Genomic DNA, 23002 nt, shown 5'->3' with positions numbered 1-23002 from the left:
AGTGGATTTATATGCGAAAAGTGAAAGGGAAAATAATAGTGAATGGAAGGATTTCGTAACATACCTGATGGTAGAAAATTGTTTTGATTTGGGATTGGATCAACGTGTGTGTACTTATTGTTGTAACAAATTAAATCAAAACCGGATGCCTGCTAGAGCGGTTCATAATAATCTGGAATTGGTTGAGATTCCTTCTGAATTGAAGGATTTAAATACTTATGAATCTATTTTGATTCAAAGTATCCATCCCTTTCAGGCTATTGTAAGAATGGAGCCAACGACAGGGAAATTGCCTCCATCAGATTTACAGAGAGGATTAAAGGGAAGAGTTGTTTATTTGCCTCTAGATTTGAAGAAAAACATTAATACAATTGGAGTAGAAAAAGTGGAAGAGGAACCTCTGGTTATCTTAGTTAATGGGGTTCCGACAAAGAGTAAGAAAATATGGCAAGATTTAGTGGATGTTAGGAAAGTCAAAAAGGCAACATTGTATTTGAAAAAAAAAAATAAGTACTACAAGAATGTATATGTTGCAGAAGAGGAAGTAAGTGAAGAAGAGGATAGCGATTTGTGTGTTGGTCAAATTGAGAAAGTAGAACCCTCTAAAAATGAAGAAATATATGAACATTATAGTGTTCATCCTTTGCATTCCAAGGAAGTCATGGGGAATGCTATTGAGTTGTATCAAATGAAACAAGCCAAAGGGAGTCCCATTAGTGTTTGGGAGGAAAGTTTGGAAGCTCAGTGTTTCCCACAGCTATTTCCAACAGGTCAAGGAGGAAGATATGATGAGCGACCTCATCAAATTCCTGCTTCTGAATACCGGACTTTACGATTGTATGCAGAAGATGCTAGGTTTCGACAATGCATTCCCTATTTGTTTCATCTCCTGTTTGAAAGCGATCTGTCTGGACTGTCATATGCAGTGAACCACATCTTGAAAAGTGGTGTACAGATGCAAAACATCTCGGCAAGTGACTTTATGGATAAAGTCAATGTGCAAGATAGTATTTTGGATTCTCACATGATTAATCTCATGGCGTGTCAGCGTGGTACTAATGAGTACTGGTACCGTCGTCATGGTGATTTAAAATGTATGCTGAGGAACTTAGGAACTCCCACATGGTTCTTCACTCTCAGCTGTGCCGAGTATGGCTGGGAAGACTTACTTGAATTTCTACGAGAGGCAAATGGAAACATTGAAAATATCGAATTCAAGACACCCGGAGAACTGTGCTCATTGGATCCAGTGAATGTATGCAGGTACTTCAATCATAGATTTGAAGCTATGATGTCTTTCATCATGAACAAGAAAAATCCACCTCTTGGAGAGGTGTTGGATTTCTTCTGGAGAAAGGAGTACCAAGCAAGAGGTGCTCCTCATATACATATGCTGCTGTGGATCAAGGATGCACCTAAATTTGGAACAGATCCAGAAGACTTAGTGATGAGTTTCATGGAACAGTATTCTACATGTGCTGTTCCAAACGCAAAGGAAGACAAAAGCCTAAGAAAACAAGTGTTACGCTTCCAAAGCCATCGTTGTGGAAAGTACTGTCGTCGTAAATTCAGAAACAAGGACAAGTTCTACACCAAATGTCGTTTCGCCTTTCCACGACCGGTGATTTCTAAAGGAAGAGTAAACAGTTTGATGTCTTCGCTGCGACATAATGTGATGAAGAAATCACCTAAAAACACAAACAATTTGAAAAGAAACGAAGAGTCCAAGTACATCAACGACTACAACCCAGTGATTTTGTCCATGTGGAATGCTAACATGGATATACAGTTTGTGGCTGATAACTGTATGGCTGTGGCTCGGTATGTGACATCTTACATCACCAAAAAAGAAAAGACAGAATTGAAGGATATGTGGGAGGACATTTCCCATGAAAAGAGCCTCAGTAAGAAGTTGTACAGTTTCAGTCTGAAGATGTTGTCGCATCGAGAAATCGGAGCTTACGAATGTTCTGACCGGTTGTCTTCAGCAAGTCTCTATGCCAAATCCAGGAGTATCGTTTGGGCGAGTCTTGGTCTTGCTGCAATGCGTAATCGAGTTCTGAAACCTGTGCGGGAAATTGAGTATTTGGCGGAAAAGGAGCCAAACAGTACAGATATTTTGAAGACCAACATGTTGGATACATATTATCCAAATAGAAGCAGTCACCTCGAGAATGTTTGTCTGTATGAGGTTCTACAAAATTACATATTCAGGAGGAACATCAAAGAAGATATTGATAAAGGAGTGTATGCTGTAATTGGAAGTGAGGGATGTCTGGTCAAGCAAAGAAAATGCCACTTGGTAAACCATCGAAAATTGAGTGGCGAATCTCCTGAAAGAAAAGAGTTTTTCTATTTAGCACTTTTGCAACTTTTCAAGCCTTGGCGTGCAGAAGAGGAACTGCTTGGAGATTTCCTCTGTTACGAAGACTCTTTCAATGCCGCCAAGGAGACCATAGAATGTCCTGTTTTTCCCAAATATCTAGAAATGTTGAATGCCGAAATCGAGCAGGAAGCAACGATTGCAGCCGAGATTGCTAGAGACAGTTCTCAGGACAGTCAGAGTTCTGTTTCATTGAGTCAGGATCCACTAGGAGGACCAGTTATCGAAAATGAAGCTGCCACTGCCATGATTGAAGTGGAAAGAGCCATGGCACATGCTCAGGAGGATGTGGTTAACTTAGAAGACTTGGAAAGACAACTCAACGTTGAGCAGAAAGAAAATATATGACGAAGTTACCAACCAAATAGATCATGGATTAAGTCATGAGAAGAAAGAGTGCTCATGTACGTCGTTGAAGCCTGTCCGACTGTACGTGAGTGGAGAAGCGGGAACTGGAAAGAGTTTCCTCATTAAAGCAATCTCATGTTATTTGAAGGAAAGGACTGAGTCATCGCTGTCTTGTGTTGTCACCGCTCCAACTGGACTGGCAGCACATAACATTAAAGGTATTACTTTGCATCGTCTACTGATGCTGCCAGTGGAGCATGATAACAAATTACAATACCACAAGTTATCTGGAGATGCTTGTTGTGAAGTTTCAAGAGTCTTGAGGAAAATGAAACTTCTTATCATTGACGAAGTAAGCATGGTTTCCAATGTCATGCTTGCCTTTGTGCATTTGAGAATGCAAGAAGTTCTCAAAACAGAGTATGATGTGTTATTTGGTGGCAAACACATCATTGTTTTCGGTGATCTTCTGCAGCTGACACCAGTGAAAGGACAACCTGTGTTCAAAATGCTCACGCATGAAGATACCAGGAAGTGCCTAGGGAGCATTGGCAACGTCAATATATGGTTAAACTTCAATTATGCTGAACTGCGTGAAAATATGCGTCAGGCGAAGGATGAAGATTACAAGAATATTCTACAAGATGTTAGAATCGGAAAAGTGACCGAGCATGGGAAAGAAGCTTTACATGCACGATTACTGTCAAATTTGTATCCAGAAGTAGACGTTGTGCCTGAGAATATTTTTCGGAAAATTACTGAGAAGAAATCTGGAATATGTTTGATGCCAACTCTTGCAGAATGTGCCATCTTCAACAACAAAATGTTGCATTTAGAAAACCAAGAGATTGTGAAACTGGAAGCTATTGACAGAGTAGAGCATATGGGAGCAACAATTATTTTGAAATCAAAATTGGATTCATTAGAGAAGATTATATCTAAAACTGCAGGTTTTGAAAAGACTCTGAATGTTTGCTTAAATTGCCGTATAATTTTAAGAAGGAATTTACATGTTGAAAGAGGTCTGGTAAATGGATCAATGGGTAATGTTGTTGATTTTGAGAAATACAGAAATAGAGATGGAATTGAATTTTTAAAAATTAAATTTGATGGCATTGAGGAAGTACAGCTAATTGGTCGTTGCTCTGCTAGGTTTTTGCTTGTAAAAGACTTATATGTTCGCCGTAAGCAGTTTCCTGTTTGCTTGGCATATGCGGTGACAATCCATAAATCGCAAGGTTTAAGTGTAGACAGTGCATTGGTGAATATTGGCAGTTCTGTGTTCAAGGAGGGTATGGCATATGTGGCATTGTCACGAGTCAGAACTTTATCGGGATTGTACTTGATTGAGTGTGATGTCACAAACATTTGTGCGGATCTAGATTGTGTTAAGGAATACAATAGGTTAAGAAGAGAGTATGCGCCACATTTGCCTCAATATCCTTTGTTTGAGAAACGTGTGGTAGGCCGGAAACGAAGAAATGTGACCAATAGTAGGGAGGTTGTAGCAAAAAGACGAAAAGTCGATGAACCTGAAATTATAAGCAGAAAGAAAAAGGATTCTGTTGAAGATGTTGTTGGTTTTCAATTTGAAAATAGTTCTGGTGTCAACTGCTATGCTAATGTAGTGGTTAATGTTGTCTTTTCTCTAGAAACTTTAAAAGAACAGATTGTGATCAATTCGGATCAAAGTTTTTGCTGCTTGCTGAATTCTGTGTTAGAGAAATGTAGCACTGATAGAACAAAAATAGAAAGTGTGTCTGAAATTCGAAATCTGTTAGACAAATGTTCAGGTCAAACGCAATTCTCTCAAAATATTCAGCAAGATTGTCAGGAATTTTTAATGTATATGCTTGATGTATTGCAAGATGAAGGTGTAGATGTAGATCACCTGTTTGGCCTTTCTTATCAATGGCAGCATGACTGCGAGAACTGTAGGGTATCAAGTACTACTTGTGTAGACTCAGAAAGATTTATATATTTAACTTTGCCAGACAGTAAATCAGTGTCCTTTAATAAGCTAGTAAAATCAGCCGATCACAACATGGAGTGTAGCCAATGTAAGTCAGCAATGCTGTCCACATTATTTATACGAACATATGGCCAGTATGTCATTTTAATGTTCCAACGATGTAGGCCTGATGGAACAAAATTGACAAATTTAATTAAAAATTTTGTGGCTTCGCAGTTGTCAATATCAGGAAGGACGTTTGTAACTGCAGCAATTATATATCATGACGGTCCTTCAACAACATCAGGACATTACACAGCTTATTTAAAGTCTAGAAACGGCTGGTCATTCTGCAATGATTCTGTTTTAACTTTAAAAAAAAATTGTCTTTTGACCTTAAAAATTCTTACCTGGTGTTTTTAAAACCAAAATTTTAGGGAAAGAATCTCGTGATCTGCTCTGAGGAATTTCAAGAGGTTCTAATGGCTCCTACACTATTTGGCCTTGAGGATAAGTGTAGTACAGAGTAAAAAGTTAAATGTGGAAATGTGGAACATGAGTGAGCAAGAAGGATGAGATATTACTAGTACAGGATTGTGAAAGTGATCTTGAACGTTTTCTTTCTAAAAGTTGCGGAAAAAGAAAATGACGGGATTTGCTTAGAAGAATTCCAAGAGTTATAAATGGCTCTTACACGATTTGGCCTTGAGGAAATGTGCGGTAGAGAGCGAGAAGTCATTTATTGTATGTAACATATTTGTCAAAACGATGGAGCTTTTCTTTCAGAAAGTGGCGGGCTGAAAATAATAGCAGCACAACAGAGTATAAGCTGTTCATAGGAAATCCTTTGACGTCATGGAAAGTAAGTTACTTTTAAGGAGTTCTGATTTCTGATTGGTTATGTTATATGGGTTTTTTAAACACATTCATTTTGATTGTGTTTTTTTCCCCCCGCTGTTATATGATGAATACCTTCAACTCACTGTTTTTAGTGAAATTTGATACATTCTGAGAACAGCAAAAATAAACCATTTAACATGTATAATTAATTCTGTACTTTTTGTATTTATGATATACATTGAGAACTGTGCAGGAGGCATGGAGAAACTGAGGCTTCTGTAAGTGTCAAGGGAGGTGAGTAATGTACATTGCTCTGTTGCATACAGTCCTCACCTTCTCCGTACTCTTGGATATGCTAGACTACATCTGCACAATGAGATACCTAAGCTGAGGGAATACAGATGATGTGATTGTGGAATGAGCAAAAAAAATTGCACGTTTTTCAATTACATTACCTGTGTTTCCTAACATTACGAATCACATTGTGCAGATGAGGTTTAGGCTTGTCCAGGGACACAGAAGAGGTCTGGCCTTTGTTCAAGAGTGCAGTGGACATGACTCACTTCATTGGTAGGCCAGCACATGTATTATCTCCTCTGTACTCTTCAACAAGCCTAAATTTCATCTGCAACCCTGAGTAGGCCTCACCTCAAACAAACCTCTGGATAGGCCACACCTTATCGTCATCCTGAATCAATCATTTAAAATGTTAGGGGCAGATTTATGATGGCCGTGCGCCTCTTTTGTGCCGCTGTTGCGTCACTTTTGTGATGCAGCAGTGATGCAAAAGATGCACCATGTTGCAAGATAGGCCTCACTACATCTCCAACAAGATACCGTCAGTTTAAACTGTAAACATTTAGGATTGTGTAGGGGGCATGGAGAAGCTGAATCTTCTGTAAATGTCAAAATTGTTCCATACAGTGCTCACCTTCTGCGTAGTCTTTGATATGCTAGACTCCATCTGCACAATGAGATACCTAAGCAAAGGAAACACAGGTGATGTGATTGTGAAATGAGGAAAAGAATTCCACATTTTTCAATTACATCACCTGTGTTTCCTAACATTATGAATCACAATGTTCAGATGAGGTTTAGGCCTGTCCAGGGACACAGAAGAGGTCTGGCCTTTGTTCAAGAGTGCAGTGGACATGACTCACTTCATTGGTAGGCCTGCACATGTATTATCTCCTCTGTACTCTTCAACAAGCCTACATTTCATCTGTAACCCTGAGTAGGCCTCACCTCAAACAAACCCCTGGATAGGCCACACCTTATCGGCATCCTGAATCAATCATTTAAAATGTTAGGGGCAGATTTATGATGGCTGTGCGCCTCTTTTGTGCCGCTGTTGCGTCACTTATGTGATGCAGCACTCACTCCTGAGGCAAAATAGCCGGGAGCATTTTACTCTGTAATTATTGCTGATAATTTGTTTTTAAATACCTGCACCAGCTACTTTCTCACGCTCAGAAGCCTCCGCTCAGCCGAACGAGGGCTGACGCGGTGAGAGCGTTGCCTGGCCAACGCCGCCTTTCCACCGGCGGACACGCCCAGCCACGCAGGCCACGCCCCCCCGCCACACTAGAAGAGCGAGCGCTGACTGATAGCGCGCCGCTCTACACACTCACTCCTGAGGCAAAATAGCCGGGAGCATTTTACTCTGTAATTATTGCTGATAATTTGTTTTTAAATACCTGCACCAGCTACTTTCTCACGCTCAGAAGCCTCCGCTCAGCCGAACGAGGGCTGACGCGGTGAGAGCGTTGCCTGGCCAACGCCGCCTTTCCACCGGCGGACACGCCCAGCCACGCAGGCCACGCCCCCCCGCCACACTAGAAGAGCGAGCGCTGACTGATAGCGCGCCGCTCTACACACTCACTCCTGAGGCAAAATAGCCGGGAGCATTTTACTCTGTAATTATTGCTGATAATTTGTTTTTAAATACCTGCACCAGCTACTTTCTCACGCTCAGAAGCCTCCGCTCAGCCGAACGAGGGCTGACGCGGTGAGAGCGTTGCCTGGCCAACGCCGCCTTTCCACCGGCGGACACGCCCAGCCACGCAGGCCACGCCCCCCCCGCCACGGCATCCCTCAGATGACATAAATCATGCAGCAGCATCGGAAGCGCAGCGGACGAGCGCAGCGGGCGCGACGAATGCGCGCCGAAGGCGCGCATAAGGCAAGCTCGTCTGCGCTCGTCCGCGCCGAGGACGGGCCTAGGGCCACCCCCCCTGCCACCGCACCCCTTCTCACGGAGGTAGTTACAGCAAGACTAGTCTACACGTCCGCTGAGCTACTTGAACTCAAACAAGGATTGCAAGTTCCCCATGCCTTACCACAATTTAGACATAACAACGTCACAGTGGGCCCACATAAATGCCCTTTATGTACAAACATCCCTCTTCCTTTTACTAAAACTGTCACCAATCAAGTGTCAGCTGCGCTAATAAACGCTAGATCACTTCCCAAACATAAGCTGGAAGTGGCCGACCTGATCGACTCACATAAACTAGACCTACTTTTTCTCACCGAAACTTGGGGGGACGAAGCGTCCGGCCCTGACTTCACAGCAGCCACTCCAACTAATTACAGTGTCTGTAGACTGGACAGACCCAAACAGAAGGGAGGAGGCATAGCAATTATTCACAGCAACCAGTTTAAACTCACCACGACGCTGGTCAATTGTGCCGAGTATGAAGCCTTTCTTTTTACTATAGGCCTCTCGCCCAAAGACTCATTCAAGGGTATGTTAATCTACCGCCCCCCCGGGTCACGTGCTAAGTTCCTTGCTAACATAGGTAATATGATCGAAGCCTCGGTAGGTGCCCCCCATTTTACCTTACTGGGAGATTTTAATTTCCACTTGGAATCTATTACTGATCCGCACACAGCTCAGCTAACAAATGACTTAGCATCTATTGGCCTGCTGCAATTAATAAAAGATCCCACACATCAAGCAGGTCATACTCTAGACGGCCTTTTTACCAACAATCCTCATATTGTTGTCACCAAGGTAATCCCACTGACTTGGACGGACCACTCAGCCGTATGCTTCTCCATTGCAACCCCGTCTACTAAAGACAGTCTCACATCCTCGGCTACTATCTCATACAGAGACTGGAAACACATCAACTTGGATCTTTTAGGAGAACTGATGCTGGCCAATCATATTCCTGATGGAACTCAAGACCCCATCTCAGCATCTGCAAGCTTTCTAAGCTGTCTCAATAAGGCCTGTAACAAACTAGCCCCATTCAAAACCCGTCATCTAAGTAGGCTAGCTCCTTCAGCACAGTGGTTCACTGAGCCCGTGCGAATTCAGAGACAGTACTGTAGGAACCTGGAAAGGCAGTGGCGTCGACATTATAACTCTACTGACGAGCAGACCTACAAAAGTGCACTACGGATTTACAAAAAACTCATAAAAGCAGAAAAAAGTCGCTACTACACCGCCCAAATTAATGAGGCAAAAAACTCGGTAGGGCAACTATTTCAGGTAGTCACTCACCTATCCAACCCCCCGGTTCCACGCCTAGAAGGATCACAAGCTCTCTCGGACTCCCTGGCCAAATTTTTCGAGGACAAGGTCAACTCCATCTTTCTGAACTTTCGTCACTCCAGCAATCCTCCAATCTCCACGCTTACTACGACTCCTTCGATCAAAAACAATTCCCCGATCTTTTCTTGTTTTGAACCAACCACACAGCAGCAAGTACAACAGCTGGTGGCTGGTACTAAATCGGGCTCCCCTCTCGACCCTTGTCCTGCTGCAATCTTCAATCATATACCGGAAGCCATCTCGCCTGCTTTATCTACAATCTGCAATGCAATGTTTGCAACAGGCATCTACCCGCCTGTCTGGAAGAAGGCTATAATCAAGCCTCTTCTAAAGAAGCCCACTCTTGACCCCCTCCTCCCGGCCAGCTACAGGCCTATTGCATGTCTCCCCTTCCCAGCCAAAATTTTCGAGAGAATAATGAATATCCAACTCTCGAAATTCATCAATGATAATGAACTTCTTGATGATACTCAGTTCGGCTTCCGACAAGGCCACGGAACGGAGACAGCACTACTTAAGGCAGCAGACGAAATAAGAGCCACGATGGACAAGGGAGGTTCCGCTGTCCTTGTACTTCTGGATCTTTCCGCCGCCTTTGACACGGTCGATCATCTTACACTGATCGACCGTGTCTCGGCTGCGGGAATAAGAGGCAGAGCTAAGGACCTTCTCGCCTCATTCCTGGCCAACCGTCCACAGACTGTGAAGTTGGGTAACTACACCTCCCCGACCTTCTCTCTCTCGTGCGGAGTGCCACAGGGTTCCTCGCTAAGTCCGATGCTCTTTAATATCTACGTATCGGACTTGGCGAGGGTAATAAAATCCTATGGAATTGCACTCACAACCTATGCTGATGACACTCAGTTAGTGTTATCGGTACACAACGATGGCATTGCAGTCGCGGCCAACTTCCAGGAGGGAATGAGGGCAATAAGTTCCTGGATGTCATCAAATTGTCTTAAACTAAACTCCGACAAAACGGAGGTGATGACATTCGGGAACTTGCAACCCACCTGGTCCCCTCAGTGGTGGCCTTCCCAGCTGGGGAACCCCCCTCAACCTGTAGTCAAGGTGCGCAATCTGGGAGTAATCTTCGACACCAAACTGACATTCTCTCATCATGCCAATGCGGTGGTATCCTCTTCCTTTTATATCTTAAAAAGGATAAAAAAATTATTGCCATACCTGCCGCCTTCTGCGGGCAAAACCCTGATCAGCTCCCTGGTGTTCTCAAGAACAGATTATTGCAATGCCCTCTTTCTAAATGCCCAAGAAAAGGTCCTTCAAAAACTACAGACGGTACAAAATGCCGCAGCCAGGGTTCTTTTGGCTATTCCCAAATTCACTCCCACGTCCCCCTATATCAGAAAGCTACATTGGCTCCCCATACGGAGTCGAATCAAATTCAAGGCTTTATGCATAGCCTATAAAACTATTAATAGCCCCGGCCCGCAGTTTTTAAAAACAGCTCTCCGTCCCTTGGAGCATGCAAGAACCTTACGATCATCCTCATCACATTTACTGAGGGTTCCACGGACAAGGAGGACGAACTGGGGAGATAGATGTTTTTCCATAGGAACTGCTAAACTGTGGAATACATTACCATCTCACATCAAAACTGCTCCTTCCCTACTACACTTCAGAAAGAGCCTTAAAACCTGGCTGTTTTCATCCTAAACTATCTTTTGCCCAGAGTGAGTTCAGTAGTACTAGCGCCGAGACACCCTCACGGGTATTTGCGCGCTCTAAAAATCGCATAAAATAAAAAATAAATAAATAATGCAAAAGATGCACCATGTTGCAAGTTAGGCCTCACTTCATCTGCAACAAGATACTGTTAGTTTAAAATGTATATATTTAGGACTGTGTAGGGGGCATGGAGAAGCAGAGGCGTCTGTAAGTGTCAAAGTTGTTGAAAAACTGTTTGTCCTTCAATCTTTTCCTTTGTCTTTTCTAATTTTTAAATACATGTTTTAATATTTTTCAAATTTTTGTTCTTTCTTTCACAGATTGAAAGTATAAAAATAACAAGTGACTAAGTTAACGACAATTATAAGGTAAATGTTTTGTACTCTTTTCATTACATTTCTATCACATTTAACTTCTATTAGTTCCACTGCTTTATTTCTTTAAACCTCAGTTTCCTGCCTTTGCTACTTCCCTCATTCCTTTCTCTATTACTTACTTACTCTACTCCTTCCACTCCTTTTCTCAGTCCCTCTGTTCTCATAGTTCCTCACTCTTTTCACTCACTCCGTCTCTATTACTCTCACTGTCTCTGACTGATCACTCTTTCACTACTTGTTCATTATGCTTTCTCCCTGTAGTTCAAGCACACTAAGGGGCATATTATCAACACAGGCAATAAAATTATCGCTGCTTTTATCGGCAGAAAACTGCTGCAAAAGCGGCTTTAGCGGCAGTTTTCTGCCGCAAAAGCGGCTTTAGCGGCAGATTTCTGCCGATTAAAGCAGTGATTATCGGCAGAAAACTGCCGCAAAAGCGGCTTTAGCGGCAGTTTTCTGCCGCAAAAGCGGCTTTAGCGGCAGATTTCTGCCGATAAAAGCAGCGATAATTTTATCGCCTATGTTGATAATATGCCCCTATGTTATTTACATTTCTTTGCTATTTCAATCATTCCTTTTCTGTTACTTCTTCTTTTCTGCTTTCTGTTTTTTCTCTCTGTTATTCCACATGTTTTAATCTTATTTTGAACATTCACTCACATTCTCTAAGAAACTCTTGTTTATTATTCTTCTACTCTCCTTTTTTTCTTTCACTTCCTTATCTATTTTGTTTTTCACAATTATACCCTCTTCCATCTTTTCTTCGGTAAATAGATCTATTAAACAGTATCTCTGGTTTACTCCCTATAGCTGTCTTTCCTTTAACATTACTCTCAGTTTCCTTCCCTTATACTTACTCTTCTTTTTTTTAATTTTTTTTTTTTGGTTCGCTTCCGGTTCGCGTACCGGCGAGCGAACCGGGAAGCGGACCAAAAGAAATAGAGGTTGCCAGAGTGCTAAACATTCTAGCAATTTTTTTATAAAGGGGAGGTAGTTCTGAAAAGAACTTTTTTTTATTGTTTTTGTTGTTTTATATTTTTTTTATTATTTTTCTGAACATTTGTTTACTTTTTTTGTATTTTTTGAACGATTTTATATTTTTTTTGGTTTTTTTGGGGGGGGGGAACAAAAATGATTCATTATAAAGGGCTCAACAGGAGCAAAAAAAAAAAAGATAATTTATTTTTTGGGGCGTTTTGGACAGTTGTTATTGTCAATTGCAGCATTTATTAAATTTACGCTACTCTCTCTGTAGCAAATCAATTTTTCGCAATAAATGCATACAAATTTCACTTCCCCAAATTTCAGCTGAATATTTGGGACCGTCTCCCTCGCCTCTGGTCCCGTCAGTGCCTGTTGATGTGGTGTACTGGCCACAGGACGGGGGTTATCGAGCAGGTCACGTACTTGTGCAGCACTGTAGTTGTTAGGGTGCCACCTCTCCATATGGCGATGCATCGTATAATTGCCATAACTATATTTTTTTATCTGTCCCTCTGGACAGATTATCTTTACATATAAGGCAAGTTACGTAGCGGGCATTCACTTTTTTTTGGCCTCGGGGATATTTAAAAAATTGCCAAATAAAATTCTCTTTCACTCGGGACCTCCTAGGCTCTTCTGGCAAAAAATGCCCCTCTTCTTCCTCTTCCTCTTGTTCCTCTTCTTCCTCCTCTTGCTCAACCATAACCTGAGGAGGTGGTCCTCTCTTCCTAAAAGGTGGTGGTGGTGGTGGGGGTGCACCAGCTGAAGCTACAACACTTGCCATCGCTAAGTGATGAAAAAAGGTCTTCCTCTCACAAAGATGAAAGTCAGAGTGAGGAAACAAGGATGGGTTTTCATCATTTGGGAAAAAAAATAGTTCTAAACCAATGAAAAGTGTTATTTTTAGGTCACATGACCTAGCCTTACATCAATAGGAAACTGAAAGTGAAATGAACCAATGAAAAGTGTTATTTACAGGTCACATGACCTGTTACGCTTACGTTACGCGATCCGCGCCGCGTCCCGGATCGCTTCCGGGAAGCTGCGCTTCGCGCCTCGCTTCACGCACCGGAGCACTTCCGGGTGCGCTAGCGCGGCGCGTCATATGACGCATAACGCGACAACGCGATACGTCGCGCTTACGCGACACGTCACGATGTTGTTTTCTAACGCGGCAGTTGCGCAAACGGAACGTTTACCGGTTCGCGGACCGGGTCGCGGCACCAAATTGAGCTAACGAGAAGCTGCCCGGTTCGCGGACCGGGAGCGAATCAAAAAAAATTATTAAAAAAAATACATAAAACAATTGTATTAAAAACATATAAAATATATTTTTCGATTTAAAGAAGAATACATTTTAAAGCTTTTGATATTTGCTATTAAAAAACCATTGAAATTCACTGAAAAAACCATAGGTTATAGACCATATATAGTTAGGAATTAGCATTTACAAAACCTTGAAAATTCACTGAAAAAACCATAGGTTATAGACCATATATAGTTAGGAATTAGCATTTACAAAACCTTATTTTACTCACACAAAACCATTGAAATTCCATATATAGTTAGTTGCACTAACTATATATCGCGCACCCGCAATCCACTGCTGATGATGTCACATATTACATCATTCATGACATGGTCAGTGACATCACTGATGACATCACTGATGACATCTCAAATGACAAACAGCGCTTCATGACCAATCAGAGACACTTGAAAAGGACTGTAAGGCAAGCCGGAAATGATTGCAATTAGCCACCACACCCTGAAGAAAGAGCGGACGGCTCTGAAACGCGTTGGTGAAAGGCTGCGAATTACGGATGCAATGTGACCTTCAAGAAACCATTAAAGGCATGCGAGCATACCTACTGCTGTGGAGTGATTCTTTGTAGCGAGAGCAATTTGGAATACAATATATATATATATGTATCAGTCGTTACTGAGAAAATCAAAAGAAAAAAAAAATATATATATCTAGGAGCGCGCACCGTACGAGCACTGTGCGCGTACGGTGCGGTTATCAGGTGTGCGCGAGCAGAATTCTGATTTGCTGTTAGACGTCTGTCAACATTCCAATCGGTCGAAACCAGGAAGTGTTGGCCACCATTTTGTGTCTCCGAGGCTGAAGAGAGCCATAAACAAAAGTGGAGAACGTGAAAAGGGGGCAGGGTAGAGACTCCCTGACCCCCTAGGCCTTCTCAGGGGGTTCCAGAAGGACCCCGAAGGCCCAAAAACCATTTTTTTTTAATCGCGGGGTACGAGCACGGTGCACACACCCGTACGCGCACGGTGCGCGTACGTTGTTATAAAAAAGACAAGTACTCGCATGGGCTCTGGAAATGAAAAACATGTGGATGAGATTCAGTGCACTTGAAAAAAAAGAAATGATTGGTGGTTTCTGAAAATTCAACATTGAAAACTAGGGTGCATGCTACTGTTTTATAAAAGGAGTAATGCTAATTGTTGAGAAAAAGTCATTGAAGGAACATTGCACAGGATAAGCTGGTATATTGAGAAGTCAAACACCCTTGCTGGTTTGGTTTGTTACATTGTGTGATGAACTTTTCACCTGTGTGTTCATTTAGGTGTTCTACGGAGAGTTTCCACGGTAACAGGCAGAGAGAGCAGTGGGGGAAGGTTGAACATTATGTGAGTTTGAAAGTGTTGAAATGTGGAACCAATTAAAATGTTAGTTTGGTTTTCAATTCATGTGGGAAGAAATTTAATTGGTTATCTACATGAATATGTATGGAAAATGAGAGGGAAGCAATGCCATTCTATGGTTCCAGTGACTGGTGCACAATTCAGAGATTCTGCTTAAGAAAATCTGCTGCGTGATTGACACTGTTCTAAATCTACAAAAGCATTTTTAAAGGTGAGTTGTTAATTTGTAAGGGGATCTATGTTGTGCACTTTAAGTTAATAAGAAAAATGTGTTCTAATGTGGAAGCAGGAGTTTATTTGTATAGAGTTTGATTCTGAATTTGTCTGCTTTGGGAAAAACATTAACTCATGAAATGATTACTACATGCTACAGATAAAGTTGCTATGGCATTTCTACAGCACACCCAGAATCTTTATTACACAGCAAGGAGACTATCTGGAAATTAAGAGGCCTGACACACATACTGCATGGGACTGTCTGGCATTACATGTCCTAAAGCCTGACTCACTTCATGAGTACATGTAAACAACTGATGCATGTGTTTGCAGACATGGGAATACATGTACTCATGGAGTGAGTTAGGCTTTAGCACATGCAGTGCTTTATACTCCTAGCCCTTGCATGATACCATACACTGCCCAAACACAACTGTATTGCTCTAAACTGAGAAATATCAATCCCACCATGACCCCCTACACTGCCCTAACACCACTGTACTGCCCTAATCCCTGAAATACCATCTGTAGCAAATCCTGCTAAACTGCTTGAACACTACTGCACTGCTCTAAACCCGGAAACAACATCCTCAGCAAATGCCCCTATAATATTGAAACACCACTGCATTGCCCTAAACCCTGAAACAGCACTCCCTGCATGTTCTCCTACACTACCCGAACACTGCTGCTGTGCCTTAAACTCTGAAAAAAAAACTGCTATACCCCCTACACTGGGTGAATACTACTGTAGTTTTCTAAACCCTGAAACAGCACTCCCAGAAAGACCCCCTTTCACTAAATAATCATTTTACTGAATTGCAAAGGATACTGTCATTTGTGTAAAATCACAGTGTGAGTCAGTATTCATTTCAGAAAATTGTGGCAGAATAATTTGCTTAGTTGATGTGTTTAAAAATATGGGAATACATGTACTCCTGAAGTGAGTCAGGCCTTAGGACATGTAGTGCTAGACAGTCCTGTGCAGTATGTTTGTCAGGCCTCCTAATTCCCAGATAGTCTCCATGCTGTGTAGAAAAGATAATGAGTGTGCTGTAGAAATGCCATAACAACTCTCTCTGTAGCATGTAGTAATCATTTCAGTGAATTGCACGGGATATTTTTATTTGTCTAGAATCACAATGTGAGTCAGTGTGTTTTTGGGAATATTGTGACAAAATCACTTGCTCGGTGCATGTGTTTGCAGACATGGGAATACATGTACTCATGGAGTGCGTTAGGGTTTAGGACATGCAGTGCTTTATATTCCTAGCCCCTGCATGATACCATAAACTGCCCAAACACAACTGTTTTGCTCTAAACTCAGAAATATCAATCCCACCATGACCCCTTACACTGCCTGAACACCACTGCAATGTCCTTAACCCTGAAACACCATCCCTAGCAATACCTGATAAACTCTTCCAACACTACTGCACTGCTCTAAACCCTGAAACACCATTCTCAGCGAATGCCCCTATAATGTTGAAACACCACTGCACAGCCCTAAACCCTGAAACAGCACTCCCTGCATGATCTCCTACACTGCCTGAACACTGCTGCTGTGCCTTAAACTCTGAAAAAACACCCCCTGCTTTACCCCCTACACTGGGCGAATACTACTGTAGTTTTCTAAACCCTGAAACAGCACCCCAGCAAAACTCCCTTTCACTGTAGTAATCATTTTACTGAATTGCAAGGGATACTGTCATTTGTCTAAAATCACAGTGTGAGTCAGTATTCATTTCATAAAATTGTGGCAGAATAATTTGCTTAGTTGATGTATTTAAACATATGGGAATACATGTACTCATGAAGTGAGAGAGGCTTTAGGACATGTAGTGCTAGAAAGTCCTATGCAGTATGTGTGTCAGGCCTCTTAATTCCCAAATAGTCTCTATGCTGTGTAATAAAGATCCTGGGTGTGCTGTAGAAATACCATAGCAACTCTCTCTGTAGCATATAGTAATCATTTCAGTGAATTGCAAGGGATATTTTTGTTTGTCTAGAATCACAATGTGAGTCAGTGTGTTTTGGGGAATATTGTGACAGAATCACTTGCTCGGTGCATGTGTTTCCAGTGGAGAAGTGTGGCTCACTGGTTAGAGGAGGCAGACCCGGACGCTGAGAGCAGACCCGGGACCAGGGTTCAATTCCCGACGCGGCAGGGTCTTGAGCCCAAAATGTCCACGGACTCGGTAATTCTCGCTTCGGTGCCTACTCGAATCACAGGTTCACACTCTGCAACTCTGGGCAATAGCTTGCTTAATCTCCACTACGGCCCCCCGTGGCGGGATGCCTGGCTTTCACCTTGGGGATACCCAGTAAGGGGCTATCTCACAGGGAAAAACCAGGACGGGTTCCCAATGCAAAGCGCTTTGAGACCTGGCGTTGATATTGCGCTATATAAAAACCCATCCATCCATCCATGTACTCATGGAGTGAGTTAGGCTTTAGGACATGCAGTGCTTTATACTCCTAGCCCCTGCATGATACCATACACTGCCCAAACATAATTACACTGCTCTATACTCAGAAATATCAGTCCCACCATGACCCCCTACACTGCCCTAACACCACTGCACTGTCCTAAACCCTAAAATACCATCTGTAGCAAATCCTGCTAAACTGCTTGAACACTACTGCACTGCTCTAAACCCAGAAACACCATCTTCAGCAAATGCCCCTATAATATTGAAACACCACTGCATTGCGCTAAACCCTGAAACAGCACTCCCTGCATGATCTCCTACACTACCCGAAAACTGCTGCTGTGCCTTAAACTCTGAAAAAACACCCCCTGCTGTACCCCCTACACTGGGTGAATACTACTGTAGTTTTCTAAACCCTGAAACAGCACTCCCAGCAAGACCCCCTTTCACTGTAGTAATCATTTTTCTGAATTGCAAAGGATACTGTCATGTGTCTAAAATCACAGCGTGAGTCAGTATCAATTCATAAAACTGTGGCAGAATAATTTGCTTAGTTGATGTGTTTAAAAATATGGGAATACATGTACTCATGAAGTGAGTCAGGCTTTAGGACATGTAGTGCTAGAAAGTCCAATGCAGTATGTGTGTCAGGCCTCTTAATTCCCAAATAGTCTGCATGATGTGTAATAAAGATGCTGGGTGTGCTGTAGAAATGCCATAGCAACTCTCTCTGTAGCATGTAGTAATCATTTCAGTGAATTGCAAGGGATATTTTTATTTGTCTAGAATCACAATGTGAGTCAGTGTGTTTTTGGGAATATTGTGACAGAATCACTTGCTCGGTGCATGTGTTTGCAGACATGGGAATACATGTACTCATGGAGTGATTTAGGCTTTAGGACATGCAGTTTTTTATATTCCTAGCCCCTGCATGACACCATACACTGCCCAAACATAACTACACTGCTCTAAACTCAGACATACCAGTCGCACCATGACCCCCTACACTGCACTAACACCACTGCACTATCCTAAACCCTAAAATACCATCTGTAGCAAATCCTGCTAAACTGCTTGAACACTACTGCACTGCTCTAAACCCTGAAACCCCATCCTCTATAAATGCCCCTATAATGTTGAAACACCACTGCACTGCCCTAAACCCTGAAACAGCACTCCCTGCATGATCTCCTACACTGCCCGAACACTGCTGCTGTGCCAACAGAGTTGTTTTAAATTTATTAAAAAATATAAAGCATTGTAAAAGAAAAACAGCTTTTTATAAGAAAAAGAAACATATTCAAAGTATTGTTGAGAAGGCTTTTGAATTAAAAAAAAAGTTGTTTATTTTAGTAATCAATAGAATTCGAACACTAGATAAGCCAATCAAAGTCATGAAGGCCATAAGTAAGTGGAAAAGACTAATTAATAGAACTAATTTTTGTAATGTTTATTCTGGAGAATGTAAACATAGTTCAACTTGTGAGCCGTTTTTTAATGAAGAGAGTTACCTTCAGAGTAATGATTTGTTGCATGCAGTTGACACCAGTGGTCGAGCTTATGAGGTTAAGAATGGTTGTCCGATTGAAAAAGAGAAAATTGTCCCTAGAAATGCAGAAGAGGTGTTAGCTGAGGAAGTTTTAGGGAGACATCCTAAGGCTCCAGTGTACACTTAGAATTGTAGTAGTATTTGTAGTGTACGACAGGATTCAATTGATTTTTTTCACAATTTCTTACGTAAGTATACTAAGAAAAGTGTTAAACAAAAGATTGAGACGTTGCAAGAATTAGAACCTTGCGGAGTGCGAGAAATAACGGGTTTGCAAGGTCATTCTCTGGCTTGTCTTTCTAAAAAAGTACGTCAGAGTGTTTTTCACCATTTCAGGATATTAGCAGTACATCATACTGAAATGAAGAAATTAGTGAGAAGGTTGTATTATGCAAAAAGTCCAGCACTAATGTTAACAAAGTTAAACAGTGCTCTTTTGCATGGATCTGTATTAGATGTAATCAACATTTGTGAAGAAATTGAGGTTAGTTACTTTGGTCCTGAAGAAGACAGTGCAGAAACTGATACATTATTAGAATGAAATGTGGAGGAAAATGTACAGAATTTTAGTACAGAAAATTTTGAGCAAGAAATTACAAGGTTTAAGGTAATTTCAGGTGAAAGGCCAAACGTTTGTTGTATTTGTTGTAGACAAATTCATTATAAAAATCAGACCAGGTTAGTTGATCTATATTTAAAAAGTGAAAAGGAGAATAATAATCAGTGGAAGGAATTTGCAACTTATTTGTTGATAGAGAATTGTTTTGATTTGGGTTCTGAATAACGTATTTGTAAATATTGTAATAATAAATTAAATGAAAGAAAATGCCTGCTAGAGCTCTACATAATAATCTTGAGTTGGTAAATATTCCTTCTGAACTGATGGATTTAAATACTTATGAGTCTATTCATATTCAATGTGTGCATCCATTTCAGGCTATTGTTCGTATGGAGCCTAAGACAGGGAAATTGCCTCCTTCAGATTTACAGAGAGGATTAAAGGGAAGAGTTGTATATTTGCCTCTAGATTTAAAGAAAAATATTGAAACAATTGGTGTAGAAAATGTGAAAGAGGAACCTCTAGTTATTCTAGTTAATTGCGTTCATACGAAGAGTAAGAAAATCTGGCAAGAATTAGTGGATGTTAGGAAAGTGAAAAAGGCAACGTTGTTTTTGGTAAAAAATAATCAATATTATAAAAATGTATATGTAGGAGAAGAGGAAACAACTGTAGAAGAGGACAGTGATTTGTCAACTGGACAATTTGAAAAAGTGGATGTGTCCAGAACTGAAGAAATTTATGAACATTATAGTGTGCATCCACTTCACTCTAAAGAAGTGATGGGGAATACTATTGAGTTATTCCAAATGAAAGAAGCGAAAGGAAGTCCCATTAGTGTATGGGAAGAAAGCTTGGAAGCTCGTTGTTTCCTTCAGTTATGTCCAACAGGCAAAGGTGGACGGTATGATGAACGACCTGTGCAGATTCCTGCATCTGAATACCGGACATCAAGATTATATGCAGAAGATCCACGGTCTCGCCAATGCATTCCATATTTGTTTCATCTTCTGTTTGAGAGTGACTTTTCTGGACTTTCTTATGCAGTGAACCATATACTAAAAAGTGGAGTACATTTGCAAAATGTGTCGGCAAACGATTTTATGGATAAAGTCCAACAGAAAGATACTGTTTTGGAATCTCAGCTAATTAATCTCATGGCATGTCTGCGTGGTACTAATGAGTATTGGTACCGTCGTCATGGGGAATTGAAAAGTATGCTAAGAAACTTAGGAACTCTGAGTTTCTGTAATTCTTAGCCTGACTCCATTTTGTGTTGCCCTCACGTAGGCCTGTGAAAGAGGCCCGGCGAACAAGTGGCCTGGCCTTCTGAGTTCATGTATACATTAACTAAGGTTTCTTTCGACTCTGAAAGAACTGCAGAGAAACTGACCTCTTCACCTGAAACTGACCTCGCAAAGCCCATTTCCCTTGGTTTGATCCGTGTCTAAGATTGCCACTTAATGTTCAGGACCTCGTTAACCTTTAGTTTCCTTGCACATGTTTTATCTTGTTCAGCATCTATTACTGTTTCCTTTATGTTCTGACATTACATGGGTTGTGCTTTTCAATTATAAATTTGTCCGGCTTGCAAAGATTGAATTTGGGACATTCCTAATAATTAACTTTTGGGTTGGGTTACTGTAAATTGGGTTTTTGTTGATGTGATACTCAGTTAGAAAATGCGCCCTATTGGTTAGAATTTTGCGCAGTGGGTGTACATTTATAATGAGAATATGGTGTATAAAAGGAGATGTTTTGCCTTAGTAATTTGAGCAGTCTCCTAGGAATATACATTGTGATGTATTGTTGGGATTTCTGTTACTAGCTGCAGCTAATAAACTTGGTCTCTGACGCCACCCAGAAGTATTCCGTGTCTCTGTATACCAAGACAGGTGGAACCCAAAGATTTCAGGTGTGTCCCTGGCACTGCTGGGTTCTGACCCGGTTCTTCAACTGGTGCGGCCAACGTGGGGCGACTTCAGCGGTACCGGTCCAAGCCCGAAGATTGTGAGGAGCCCCATGAGGAAACTCTGGAGGAGGGCCCCCACTCCATCGACCCCTGCATGTCAAAAAGTGGACTGAAGGTCTTTTCTGCGAAGCTTCCCCTCTCCGACGGCTACAAAGGACTGCTGCCCTGACTGTCGCCCTGCCTTGGACCCTCGTGTGACAATTTGTATGGCGAGACGATAGACGGTCTTCTGGTGGCGTGACAGACATTTTGGTTAAGTATAAGTGGGTCGCTCCCACGACTTTGTTTTGTTTCTTAGTTTTGATTCGATATTGCACTAGTCGAAGCCGAGGGGTTTGTATATTTATGAGTGTATCATTTTTTATACCCTTTGAAGTTTGAAACCAGACTAATGAGCAAGATGCCTGGTCTTGGCAAACTTGGTAAATGGTTTGTTTGTGGTCTTAATAGGGATTCCCGATTGGAGGATCCGTGTCCGATACCTCCGGTTGGAACTCCAACTTATGAGCTTTATTCGAAACATGGTGTGTGTCCCATTACCTTTAATGAGGTTTGGGTCCGCTACACTAGGAAGGACGGTGTTTTACAATGGCCCCCACATGGTAGTTTTGAAACAGAGATTTTAGATAACTTAGAAGTTGCGCTATTTAGGAAGAAAGCCCGGCCGGCTATGTTTGTCTCCTTCCGCCTTTGGCGTAAGGAAGCCAAACAGCGAGAAATTAAGCAAGCAAAAAGGGATAGGAAAGAAAGGAATATGTCAGTAATGCAAGCCGCTACGCAGTATAAGGACGATGAAGAAGATCGTGCGATTGAAGTGTCAGATAGACAGCATTGCATGGCCATTGACAAATGTTATCTGGCTTTGCCACCTCCCCTTTCAACTGTGACTGAAGACCCTGAAAAGGATCCTTTGATGTCGCATCTACTGAAATTACCACCCCCTTATGTGCAGAGTGCTACAGCACCTCCGTTACCTCCAGTTGTTGCACCCCCTGTTGTTGTTCAACCCCCTGCTGTTGTTCAGCCATTTGTTGCTCCACAAGTGGTTCTTCCTCCTGCGGTGCAGCCCCCTCTAGGGCCGCCAGCTTTGTTACCAGCCTTGCCTCAAACTCCTTTGACTTACACTGCCTTATCTTCATCTTCTCTTACTTCTGTCCCTATGACTCCTATTCCTCAGACTACTTTGTCTCCTGTCATTATGTCAGCTTCTTCTCCTTCTGCTCGACAAAGAATGACTGAAACTGTCACTAGTCTTTTGTCTCCTCTCTGTGGGTCACTGAATAGGACCCCTGTTTCTGAATGTAAGCAGAGACGTAGTCAGCTTCCTGGTCCCGAAGAGCGGGCAGTGTTAGATCTCCTTGCTCATAGATGGGTTTCGAATGCTTCCAGGTACGGTTTACAAGTGGTTATGGACGTTTTTCTACAGTGGGAAGCACCAAAGCAAAGGTATGTTTTTGATGTCATGTGTACCTTTCT

Source organism: Lissotriton helveticus, chromosome 6 (assembly GCF_964261635.1).
Source record: "Lissotriton helveticus chromosome 6, aLisHel1.1, whole genome shotgun sequence".
Classification (NCBI taxonomy): Eukaryota; Metazoa; Chordata; class Amphibia; order Caudata; family Salamandridae; genus Lissotriton; species Lissotriton helveticus.
Note: the sequence above shows the minus strand (reverse complement) of the source record.